This window comes from Austrofundulus limnaeus, unplaced genomic scaffold, assembly GCF_001266775.1.
Source record: "Austrofundulus limnaeus strain Quisiro unplaced genomic scaffold, Austrofundulus_limnaeus-1.0 Scaffold311, whole genome shotgun sequence".
Classification (NCBI taxonomy): Eukaryota; Metazoa; Chordata; class Actinopteri; order Cyprinodontiformes; family Rivulidae; genus Austrofundulus; species Austrofundulus limnaeus.
This window is the reverse complement of record NW_013952713.1, coordinates 251,736-264,102: the sequence shown is the minus strand read 5'-3', so window position 1 is coordinate 264,102 and position 12,367 is coordinate 251,736. Positions and strand designations below refer to the sequence as shown.

Below are 12,367 nucleotides of genomic sequence, written 5' to 3'. Positions count from 1 at the left end.
AAACTGAAGAAATAAGGTGCATAATGTTTGATTTCTCTGATTATGACTCGACTCAGAACTACAGTAAAATACCTGATTGTATTTTTTTTTGGTGTGATACAAAAAAACAAACAAACAAACAAAAAAAAAACACGCTGTCCTCAATTCATCTTGTGGAGATATCAGCCTGCAGAACAGCTGACCCTGATCCATAAATTACGCACAACTTCACGCAGCAACAAATCTTTTGTCTGCATCTTGTGGAGCTGAGGAACCACCACTGCCGAGATGCTCCGAATCAACACGTTGAGTTCTTTCTCAGTGAGAACCAAAATGTGACACGATCCAGACTTAAAAAGGTAACCCAGGGCACAGACACTCAAAGTACTCAAAAAAGGTTTTAATAACAAAAAGAGGCTGACAAGCAGCTCAAAAACACTTACATTCACATAGCATAACTTAGGRCTTCAAACTCTCTTAGGGACCAAACAGAATGACAACACAGTACAATGATCAGACAAAGGACTGAAGACAGGATACCAAATATAAAGGTAAACTAATGAGGGCAAACTAGAAACACCTGGGAGGAACACAAGGGCAATCAGGTGTGCAGAGGTGGGACAGCTGCACAGAGGAAACACTGAAACACTAGGATGAACAAATCAAAATAAACTCAGACCATGACAGGACCCTCCCCTTAACGACAGCTCCTGACGTCGCCAAGAGGAGCTAGACAAAACTCAGGGAAACACGTGACAACATAGACTCAAAAACAAAAATACATAAAGTCCTGGGGGTCGAGAGACCCCTCCAGCTGTGGAAAGAGTTCTGGGGGCCGACCAGGGAACCTTCCCAGAAGAAACAAAAGTCCTGGGGGTTGACCAGGGAACCATTCACAGCGAAGCCCCGCACAAGCAAACGTTGAGCCCCAGGAGGAGGCGAGAGCAGACGTTGAGCCAAGGAAGGAAGGGGGAGGCGATGAGAAGACGGCGGAGGTTGGTGAAGTAGGAGCCTTGGCGACGGCAAACACAGGTGACGAAGAGGCGACGTCTGACGACCCAGGCGACATGGAGGGGATGGGCGACGAACCAGGCAAAGAGGAGGCGATGGGCGACGGCCCAGATGAAGGGGAGGCGATGGGCGATGACCCAGGTGAAGAGGAGGCGATGGGCGACGACCCAGACGAAGAGGAGGCGAGGAACAATGACCCAGGTGTAGAGGATGCGAGGAACGATGACCCAGGCAAAGAGGAGGCGAGGAACGACGGCCCAGGCGAGGAACRATGACCCAGGCGAAGAGGAGGCGAGGAACGATGACCCAGGCAAAGAGGAGGTGAGGAACGACGACCCAGGCGAAGAGGAGGCAAGAAACGATGACCCAAGTGAAGAGAAGGCGAGCAACGACAACCCAGGCGACGACCCAGGCGAAGAGGAGGCGAGGAACGATGACCCAGGTGAAGAGGAGGCGAGGAACGATGGCCCAGGCAAAGAGGAGGCGAGGAACGATGACCCAGGCAAAGAGGAGGCGAGGAACGACGACCCAGGCGAAGATGAGGTGAAGGCGGTCTATTCACGAACCACCAGGACCGCAGATAACTCAGACTCTGGGACCACCGAGACCTGCAGCTGTAGAACCACCGACTGTGGAACCACTGGGACCTCAAACTCCGAAACCACCAGCTGAGGAACTACCAACTGTGGAACCACTGAGACCACCATCTCAGGAAGCACCGGAACCTCCACCTGTGGAACCACAAACTGTGGAACCACTGAGACAGCCACCTGTGGAACCACTGAGACCACTGGAACTGGAACCACTGGAACCAGAACCACYGACTGTGGAACCATTGACTCCGGGAGCACCGGGACTGGAACCACCGACTGTGGGACCACCAAGACCCGTGACTCCGGGACCACCAGCTGCAGAACCACTGACTGTGGAACCGCCGAGACCACCCACTGTCAAACCACCAACTCTGGATCTTTGGACGACTCAGCAGACAAACCAGATCCTGGAACATCAGCAGGAGTGGGTGGGTGGGCGACAGAGTTCTCAGCCAGGATCCTCCGGGCGAAGGCAGAGAGTTTCTGGTGGCCAGGGTACCCCAGCAGCTCCGGACGTGCCGACAGGACCCTCTCAACCTGACAGCAGATCAGGAGCTTGGTGGTAGGGGGGGAGACCACCGGAGCATCATCAAAGCCCCGCTGATCAGGGCATGAGTGATCTGGAGCTCCTCCGGTGGCAAGCACGGGACCGGCCCCSCAAAGCAGCTGAGGAAAAAACGGTCATGGGGAAACCAGTGGACGGGTCGCAGTCATCCGGTTGAGGGGAAAAAATATCTGTCTGTGGGCTGGGTGTTTGGTCTGATAATTCTGACACGATCCAGACTTAAAAAGGTAACCCAGGGCACAGACACTCAAAGTACTAAAAAAAAAGGTTTTAGTAACAAAAAGAGGCTGACAAGCAGCTCAAAAACATTTACATTCTTCTTGTTCTTCTTCTTTTTGTTCTATGGCGGTTGGCAAACAACTTATAGGTGCATTACCGCCACCTTCCAGACTGGAGTATAGATTAGATGTCCTAACACTATATGCTTAACACTTACATTCACATAGCATGACTTAGGACTTCAAACTGTCTTAAGGACCGAACAGACTGACAACACATTACAATGATCAGACAAAGGACTGAAGACAGGACACCAAATATAAAGGTAAACTAATGAGGGCAAACTAGAAACACCTGCGAGGAACACAAGGGCAATCAGGTGTGCAGAGGCGGGGCAGCTGCACAGAGGAAACACTGAAACACTAGGATGAACAAATCCAAATAAACTCAGACCATGACAAAATGTTTCCTCACACACCTCACTCTTCTCAGCCGTGTGCGCGCTCCGCAGGCCACACGCGACAACAACACAAAAACTCCACAGTCCAGTAGACCGGAGGCTCTCCGATCATTCCCAGGCCGATCCACCCTCCTGTCTGAGGCCAAATGATCCTCAGTCCCGGCCGGGGCCCAGCCCCATCACCAAAAATTCAAAAATGAAACAAAAAAAATCTAACAGCGTGTTAGATTCTTTTTGTTTTTGTTTCACTTTTATTGTTCAAACTCGAACGATGACGAGACTGAACCCCAGGACCGAAAACCACACAACCCCAGACAAGAAAACAGACCATCCCAAAAATGATCAAAGAACCCCCAGTCCACTGCAAATTGCAAAGTGTCTATACCGTTGCCACGCAGTTGGAACCACACACAGAGCGCATGGCCCGGGGAGCGCAGCGCGCACACAGCTGAGGAGAACAAAACGTGCGAAAGAAACACCCCAATTCTCACCAAGAAAAACCGCAGCACACCAAATCAGATCAGCTGCTACAACTCCCCTGCCCCACAAGATGCAATATTTGCTGCGTAAAGTTGTGCGCATGGATCAGCTGTCAGCTGTTCCCAGTCCCACAATGCAGCAGAAACTCGCAGCGCAGACGCTCCTCCATACATCCAGAAAACTGAACAGTCATATTTCTGTGGATTCAGGTCAGATTCGTGACTTTGTGGRTTAAAACTGTCGACTGAAAAACTTTGCGTGGCTGCCGCACATTCTCACGGCAGGTGAAACCAACCACAGCAGGCACGCCGCTGGAGAAGGGCGGATGCGTCATACCACGCAAAGCATTGTGGGAGGCGTGTCTTAATTTTTAGTTCAGTTTCAATTGTTTTTTCATTTCATTTAAAACCAAAAATTGTATACACATTAAAAACAAAAAATATACACAACATACAGTACACACACACACACACACACACACAAACAAAATATATATAAATATACAATTTCAGAACCATCATGCAGAACAGTTAATCACAGGATAAAGCCCTGTGTTATTTCTCCATAAGCCTGGGAAAGTGGTGTTTCAATACTGTCTTTGTCATGGTGTTGGTTAGTGACACCAAGCCCTCTCTGCTGTTCAAGAAAAATAAATTCCTTAGGGAATTATCTTTACTATGAAACCAGTTGATGTTCTACTGCTGTTTATATGAAAAGCTATACCTTCAGCTGTTCAAGGTGATGAATACTCATAGATAATTAGTTATTAGCGGTACTGCATTTTAATTTTACAAAGCGCAAATCCACTTATGAATTATAAAAATTAGTAAGACCGCTAAAGCGCAAATGAAAAATTTAGGTCCGCAATTAGCGGATGTGCGCTTTAGCGGACTGGTGCCCACCACCGCTTTTAGTCTTGTATGTATCAGAATAAATGGTACTGAAAATTATCTGGTTACTAACACATTCTAAAATTATTCAAACCTGAGGTTAAGCATACACAAACACGCTGCAGTTAACAAAGTTTAACCCACAACCCTTCCAAACAAGCTGATCTTGTTCAGTCTCTTTCTGATTGTCTAGTCCTGAACCTTAACCTTTAACCTGCTACCTGAGGCCTGTACAGTCAGAGATTAAGCTCTGTTTCTTTCTTTTTTAAAATTTAATTTCTCTGAGCATTGCACACTCTGACCTTGTGAAATTGCTGGGTTGTCTACTCCTGGGGAGATTGGCAGCTGTTTTCCACCTGTGAATTATTTTTCCCCACTGTAGACTCCAACCGGTTTGGAAATAACCTCGTAACCCTTCCTAGACTGATGGGCAGCAAGAATTACTTATTTAAAGTCATTACTGATGTCTTTTGTCTTTTGACACATCTGTGCTCCAAACTGTTACACTTTCTGCTTTTATAGCAGTGGTCACATTGATGATGATCACTTAATTAGGTGCATCTGATCAGCAACACCTGGTTTCTACGTTTTCTCTAAAAACCGGCAGAAGCTGCAAGGCTAGAGTTTCACAGCTTCTTCATTTTTGGCTTTGTTACGCTTGAAATGCAAAATCCAAGAATTAAAGGGGAGTAGACTTTGCCTCATCATTATTGGACACGTGTGCACAAATCTGTATGGTGCAGTACCAAGACAGAAACTTAACAGCATGCCTGTATCTGTCCTCACTTTCCCCTCACTGGCAGCGTGACACATAAACCCAATCTGAAAGACGACCCACTTGTCTTTTAATGTGGCGCAAAAGGCAACACGTTGTCGGAGCGGGGATAGCTTTTTTTGCTCTGTTCTTTGACACAGTTCTCTGTGTGAAGTCACAAGCGAATACAAAGACACACACACTGAAAGCAGCAGATAATAAAGCAGGCTCCAAGAATAGACAGAGAAAAGAGAGAGGAAATACCCAGCATAGCTGATAGAAGACATAATGAAGATGCAAACAGTGACAGTGTAATAAAGAAGATTTAAAAATGGGGGATGCAACAAGCAAGTTGACAAAAAATGTGGGGTAAAGAGGGAAATATGGCTCTGGAAAGAATGAGTGGAAAAACAGATGAAGAGTGAAAGACGTGTGGGTGATGCTAAAGGAGAAGGGGTTAAAGATGGGAGAGCATCATCAGATGGTCTGTCTGTCTGGCAGTGACATGTTCACCCAGACAACTCACAGAATATCGCATTGGCTTCACCTGCAAGCACTGCCCTGCTGCTCTCTTGTCAAAGCTGCCACAGACCAATGGTTCACACACACACACACACCCACACACACACACATACACAGTTCATCCTCTCTCACTTTCTTTAGTCGCCCCACAAAGCCGACCTGCCACTTTTTCACCATAATAAGATTCAGATTTGGCTGCTCCGCTCACTCACCATATGGATTTCCCTATAATGACATTCTGAGGGAGATTGAGTTTGCTTTTGTAAAAACAGAGGACCCGAATCAGCAGAGAGAGCGAGCCGGAGCGCAGCTGCCGCTMCACATTTTGCTACATGTGCATTTCTTCTCTTCCAGCTTTACTCCTACAGCACTGATACACGGTGACACCTTGTAGCACGTTCGTTCCAGCGGGGATTTGCAGGTTTCTCTGGGTCGAGCATGAAATCTCAGAGAAAGTTGTGAGGCGTTTGGACTGTTGGTTAAGTTTGGGCAGTTAGAAAAAAGTGATGTTTGCTTAGCAAGCACCACTGGGAGTTGTTTGCCATTTTCTTAAAACGGGCCTTAGTCACATTAAACCGGGTGATTCAAAAGGCAGTTATTAAATACAAGCAACTGGTTTTAATGTTAGCTCCAGCTGCCTTTACTAGAGCAGTGTTTCCCAAAGTTGGGGTCGGGACCCAAAGTGGGGTCCCGAAACATCAAGGTGGGGTCCTGAAAATATTTTCTGAATTAATTATATTTTTGCCTTAATTGTTACAAAGGAGTGAGGTTAGTGTATTTAAAATGTATAAATGTAGCATAAAAATATTGTTACTATGCCCGTGTTTAGTTGACCTGATACAAATGTTTATCATCCAAAAATAGCTGTGGGCACAGGTCTCTGCTACTGTTATTTTGTGGGTCCAAAGCTGAAAAGTTTGGGAACCACTGCACTTTGGTTCCCAAAGTTGGGCTTGGGACCCAATTATGGGTCATGAAGCACCTTGGATAATCTCCAGAAATCAATTTAMAGGGTAWTAAAATAATTGCTGATGTAATATTTTCCCTATAATTATTACAAAAACACAAAATAAGTATAGATAAATATTTATATTTGTGTACAAGCTGTTTAGATTGTCAAAAGGCCTTTGTTTTTAGGGTTATTAACGAAGTTCGTGTACTCAGACCAGTAATATTTGGGGTCACAAGTTTTTGCTATGGATGTGTTTTGAGTCAGAAGACAAAAAGCTTGGGAACCACTGTATTAGAGTATACAGTGTAAGAAAATAACAGTCCCATTACCTGTAGCTCTCCACAGCAGCATATTTATTGACACTCACCTGTTACTGGAGCTGATTAGCCATCACCTGAACAAAGGACTTCACTAATAATAGAACAAGGTTGTGCAGATGCACTTACAAAAACAAGCCTTCCCGATAGCCTGATGCAGCAGTGTTTATTCTGCACTTGTCATCCTCACAGTTCAGACAAGGCAAGCAAATATCATTTTATGGCAATGAGAGAGAGAGAGAAATTATTTACAAAACAAAAGCTGCATCTGCAAAGTTGAAGGTATTTGGGGATTATCTTGTTCTTTGCAGAGCGCAACTTGCTTAATCCAGATCTAGCCCTTGGAAATTCATGACAGATGTTGTGAAAATCCAGACAGAGAAGACACATTTCTTATCACCTCTCACAGATGGGGAAAGAGAAGAAAGATTTGTACCAACTGTAAAGGGAAAAAAAGAAGCCACTGAGACTCAAATGTGTAAAGTTTTCCTGGGAAAGAAATCCTACTGATCGGAACTATTGATAGAAGAAAAGTTTGTTTTTTTGCCTCTCGTGTAGAAATGGGTCACAGTGGCGGAAGCTATGCTTCTCATTTCTCATGTCTCTCCCTCACAAGACTCCAGTTTCTCCTGGGAGACTCCATGATTGTCCCAAATCAGATTAACTCACACCAGTATGCTCTGGTTTTAACTTTGAGGTCACCTATCTATTGGATGTGCCCAAAAACCAGTCAAACCAATGCTTTCTTGAAAGGTTTTGTTCTGTGTTGTGTTAACTGAAATACTGAAACATTTTCTAGGTCAAATCTGCAAAACTGGGTAAACTATGTTTGTGTACATTTAAAATTCCATACTCCCATTAAGAACTTGGTGCCGCTTCTGTTTTAATGTTGTTTTCTTAAAGGAGACATATCTTGCTTTTCAATTCCTTCTTTTTCACATTTAAATTGTTCAGTTGGGGTCTATGTAAAGTGGAACTGCAAGACTTTGGTCTAAATTCTTCCTTTTTTGTAGCTCCACAAGCCCCCTCTTTTACCCTTTTGTCTGAGGTGTGTCTCAGATCAACTCGTTTTGAGGCTGTTTCTTTGAATCCAAATAAGTAGCTTCACACCCCACTCTACAGCATTCAAATTTTCTGCACTCCTGTAGACTCCAAGTGCACAACAAAATGTATTTTACAGCTAAAAAAGTGGATTTTGCACATGTCCACTTTAGCAAACACTTACACATGCTTGACTGCGATTCTAGCTTTGAAGCTGTACAGTAGATTGTATACTTCAGCACAAGAACTAAAATCACAAAAGAGTTTTGAAGTGGTAAGTGATTTGCTTGCAATTCTTTTATGTTTTCATCTTGATGATAAGCAGTTACTGCTGTGCAGTTTAGCACTCAGTGCAGACACTAAACTTGGCACAACATAAAACTCAGTGTAAACAACAGCAAAACCCTCAAAGCTCATCAGCATCACTGGCTGCTAGCCTTGTCTCATGATGGACTTGCTGTCATCTTTSTAAGGCAGTGATGATGTTGTCTCTGCTGTTCGCTCAGAGATGGATTATCTGTTTTCTTAGTTTGTTCATCTGCCATATGGGCAATAAATCTTTGGTTCGCTTCTTCACTTAGTTCCCATTTTCTAAGTCTGTGATTTCAAGAATGGCAGCAGTTTAGGCAAAATAACATTATTTTACCTTTATTATGAGCTCTTAAAACCTCTAAAACATCAATTAATAACCAAGCCCTTAGGCAAATCATTGGAATAAGTTTGTTAGCAAGCAAGTTTAACTTGTTTAAATTATTTTTCTCTGGTCTGGTGAGCCAGGTTTTACAATTCAGATGGTCTTAATCAGATTCCCTTTTGTTCTCACTTGTCATCTGCAGTCAAAATTACATTTTAAATCGAGCAGACATTCAGCACTTTCCAGCAGTCAAACCTAGTGTCAGTCAGCACTTGACTTAACTTGACTTCATTAACCATAATTAGAAGATTATTTTTTCTGATGTTACAGAATCCCACTACAACAATGAGTGCTCTTAAAATGCTAAACCGTGAAGCACTCATTTAAATTCATAACCAAGAGATGGGTCAGACCTCCATTATTGCTGAAAGATAGAATGGTAAATGGGAAAACTTTACAATTTGGAATGCTATTTCATCTCTTTCTGGGAGGGGGATTTCTTATTCTACAAATTGCTAATACTACTTTTACTACCTCTCCTAGAAAAGCAGAGAAGCACAAATTACTTTGACATAGTGTGAGGAATGCAAAATCCGTAGATAATTATTGCACTTTTTTAAAATTCATACCACAGATTTAAGCAGTTTTAGTCTATTAAAGCTGCATTTTGTTAGTAGAATCAGCATGTTATGTTCAGTTTATTTTTCTGTTTTTATGCTAACTGAAAAGCTATGCAGACACAGCGTGCTGGTTTTGACAATAAAGTTTTCTTTTAATGCCATTCATTGCATTGTGCATTTAAATACTTATTTTGATTTTTAGCAAACAAAAGATGGTCTCACAGGCAAAAAACTATAGTGTCCAAATATTCAGTTACTGCACTCTCACTAATTGGTCTTCAGCTGCTGTAGGAAGAAAAATGTTTATGTGACCCATCACATCAAATTGAGGATTAAGTCCAAAAGTGGTATGTGGAGAAATAGTCAAATGAAGTGTTTTGGTTAAAATGTTTGCAGCAATTTGTTAAAATATAATATGTTGCTTAAATGAAGTATCTGAAATATTATCTTGAATAATTAGTTTGAATCCCAATAAAAAACATGATTTTGAGCAGAAAATCCTTAAATTTTTTGAAAAATTTCCTGAGAGCTGGCAAAGCTTTTCTTCTTTCCAGCTGGAAAATCGTAATTTCCAAATATTGTTTTAAGTTTCCTTTTTATAATGACATTAAAAGTTTATATTAGAATGACCTAAACATACTGTAAGACTTAGGCCAATCAATAATTTTTTTGTAATTAGGAAGACATATTAAGGCATATCTTTGAAACCACTAAGTGTAGCTTAAAAAGCAGGAATCTGAAATTTCACCTAGCTAATTATCACCAAATTTGACTTAATCCTCAGTTTGATATACAATATATATATATATATATATATATATATTAGGGGTGCAACAATACTTGTACCTGTATCGAACCGTACCGAACCGTATCAAACAGTGCTGTCGAACAATACAGATTTTTAAAATTTACTTTATCAACTTGTCTTCTGAAGATGCTCTGTGTTGAAGGATCAGTAGATCTGTGTTCGACTACTCCACCTAGGCTGCATTTTTGAGCTCAGATCCACTGAGAAACTTAATGTTTCAGCAACATTTAATTAAAAACTGTACATTTGAGGTTAGACAAATGTTCATAATTAATATAAATAAATTACAAGTTAAAAGGGGCATGGAAATTTCTCTTTTTTGTATAAAAAAATATCGAACCGTGAGACTAAAGTATTGAACCGAACCGTGAATTTCCTGTATCGTTGCACCCCTAATATATACTGTATATAGTGATAATTTGTTTTATCTTTAGACTTATCATTTCTTTGCTCTCTTTTCTATTTCTAATTTCAAATGTAAGATCATTTGAATGCATGCACTATGCAGACTTGGCAATATCATGTAAAATCAACTTTTTTGAGTTTTATATCATGTTATAATGTTATACTCTCATAAAAAAACATGTCCAAAGCTTTGCTTTGACTCATTCATMCATGTTTGAGAAATCCTGCAGCATTTTTAGGCAGCCATGCTGAGGAGCAAAACAACAGGTGGGGACCAGAAACGACTTTTGGTACCAGAAACGCCCCTGGGAYGTGTCTTTAAGCCGAACTTCCTCTTGGCGGAGCACACCTCCCCACACATCACGCCCATGAGTCCCGCAGGCTCTCGGGTGAAACAAAGTGAAACCTAACTGTCTGCTGAGCTCTCGACATTAGTTCTCACTCAGTGAAGCTCTTTTCAGATTAAAAATACCTTTGAGGAAAATGTATTTTCAGATGCCAAGTTAACTGCATCATGGCACCGGCGAGACAGAAGCGGAAGGTGGTTCTTAAAGAAACAGAGGCCAATTTCAATGCGTTTAGAAGAGGAAGTGATGAGAAGATAAGTTTATTTTCTATTTAAACATAAAACAGTCTTTCAATAACAACTAAAGGTGACTTAGATACTTTATTATCGTACAGTATTTAAATGTATGCCTGAGAAACACATAATATCGCCCCTTTTAATCTTAGTCGGTTCTGTTTTAATTCAGCTCTGAGTCATTTGTCAGAAACCTTAAACCACTCAGGACTGGAATAATAATGGCATGACATATAATCAGGTTGAATGGTTAGCMCTGTGTGTATGTAGACTCAACCGGTGAGATATAATGCATTTATCTTTTGTATTTATAAAGCTACATATATGGTTTTAACAGGCATGCAAATATATTCTGGCTTTATTACTGAGAATTTATGATTAATGTTGGTGTTAAAATGTAAATGAAGAAATTCACATTAATGTTTAACTTGAACTCAGCTGTTTCAACGGCTGAATGATAGCACGCTGCATGACTTAGAGGCTGGTACATCTGGTGGCAAATGATATGATTGACTATTATTGTCCCTGATAGACTTATAAATGCTGCTGAGGTTAGGCTTTCTATTTTTATTTGATTAATTTGTTTACATGAAAACACTTCAGGGTATGTTACTGTGCATGCACTGTGTGTGCAACGTCTGCCAGATGAGCTGCGACTTGTCCTGGCCATGATGTTATTAGGAGTTATTAGTATTTTTAGCCATTAAATACATTTTATTGTGTACTTGGTGTCTCTAGGAGTGCAGAAAAATGGAGTTTAGTCTCTGTCAGTGCTGCGTAGATATGTTTATATTCTGTTTGGGTCTTATTTTTCAACCTGTTTAGTTTTACTCTATTTTCTATGACATTTTCTGACCAGTGTTTGTGACTGAACTGCCAAATAAAAACAATTTGGTCATCTTCATTTTCCTCTGACTCTGGGTCAGACTCTGGCTTTAACAAGTAAGAATGGCTGGACAAATCTTCTGTTGCAGACAAATTTTAATTAATTTGCTAATAACCAATTATGTGCCACTATATAGGTGTAAATCCCTGTTACATGTTTGTCATGGTGATCGAGCGGTCAYGGAGGTGGGACCCACACGGGAACAATGATGAAAACTTAGACTGAACTCAGTGGAAGTTGTTTTTTAATGGTGGCACCAGCCCACAAAAGAGTAACATTTCATTTCATAACATTGGTTTATACACAGGCGGCTCTAAATTGGGAGAAACCATTTCGAGGGGAAAAGAAAATAAAACAACCTGCAAAAACATGAAAAATACAACTTAAAWGCATGCATTAAATATGGATCAAATATCAATACATCTATTTACAAACAAATAAACTGAATTTGGTTAATTTGAATCCAATAATTACTTTAGACTTAACATAAAAAGTACTGTTTTGCCAAATCATCCCCACTTTAACCATTACTGTTATGGTGCAGTCCCAGAACCAATAAGTGTGCACAAACCCCCGGGGAATATTTTGTCTGTGCACACCTGTTGGAGCAACACATTCTCACTCCCGAGTCGTCACATATTGACGTTTTTC

General features: G+C 41.5%; 1 protein-coding gene across 12 annotated transcripts in view; it reads left to right on the top strand.

Moving 5' to 3' along the window:
• Positions 1-12,367, top strand: part of unc13c (unc-13 homolog C (C. elegans)) — a 133,458-nt gene that overhangs the window by 53,754 nt on the left and 67,337 nt on the right. The window lies entirely within an intron of this gene.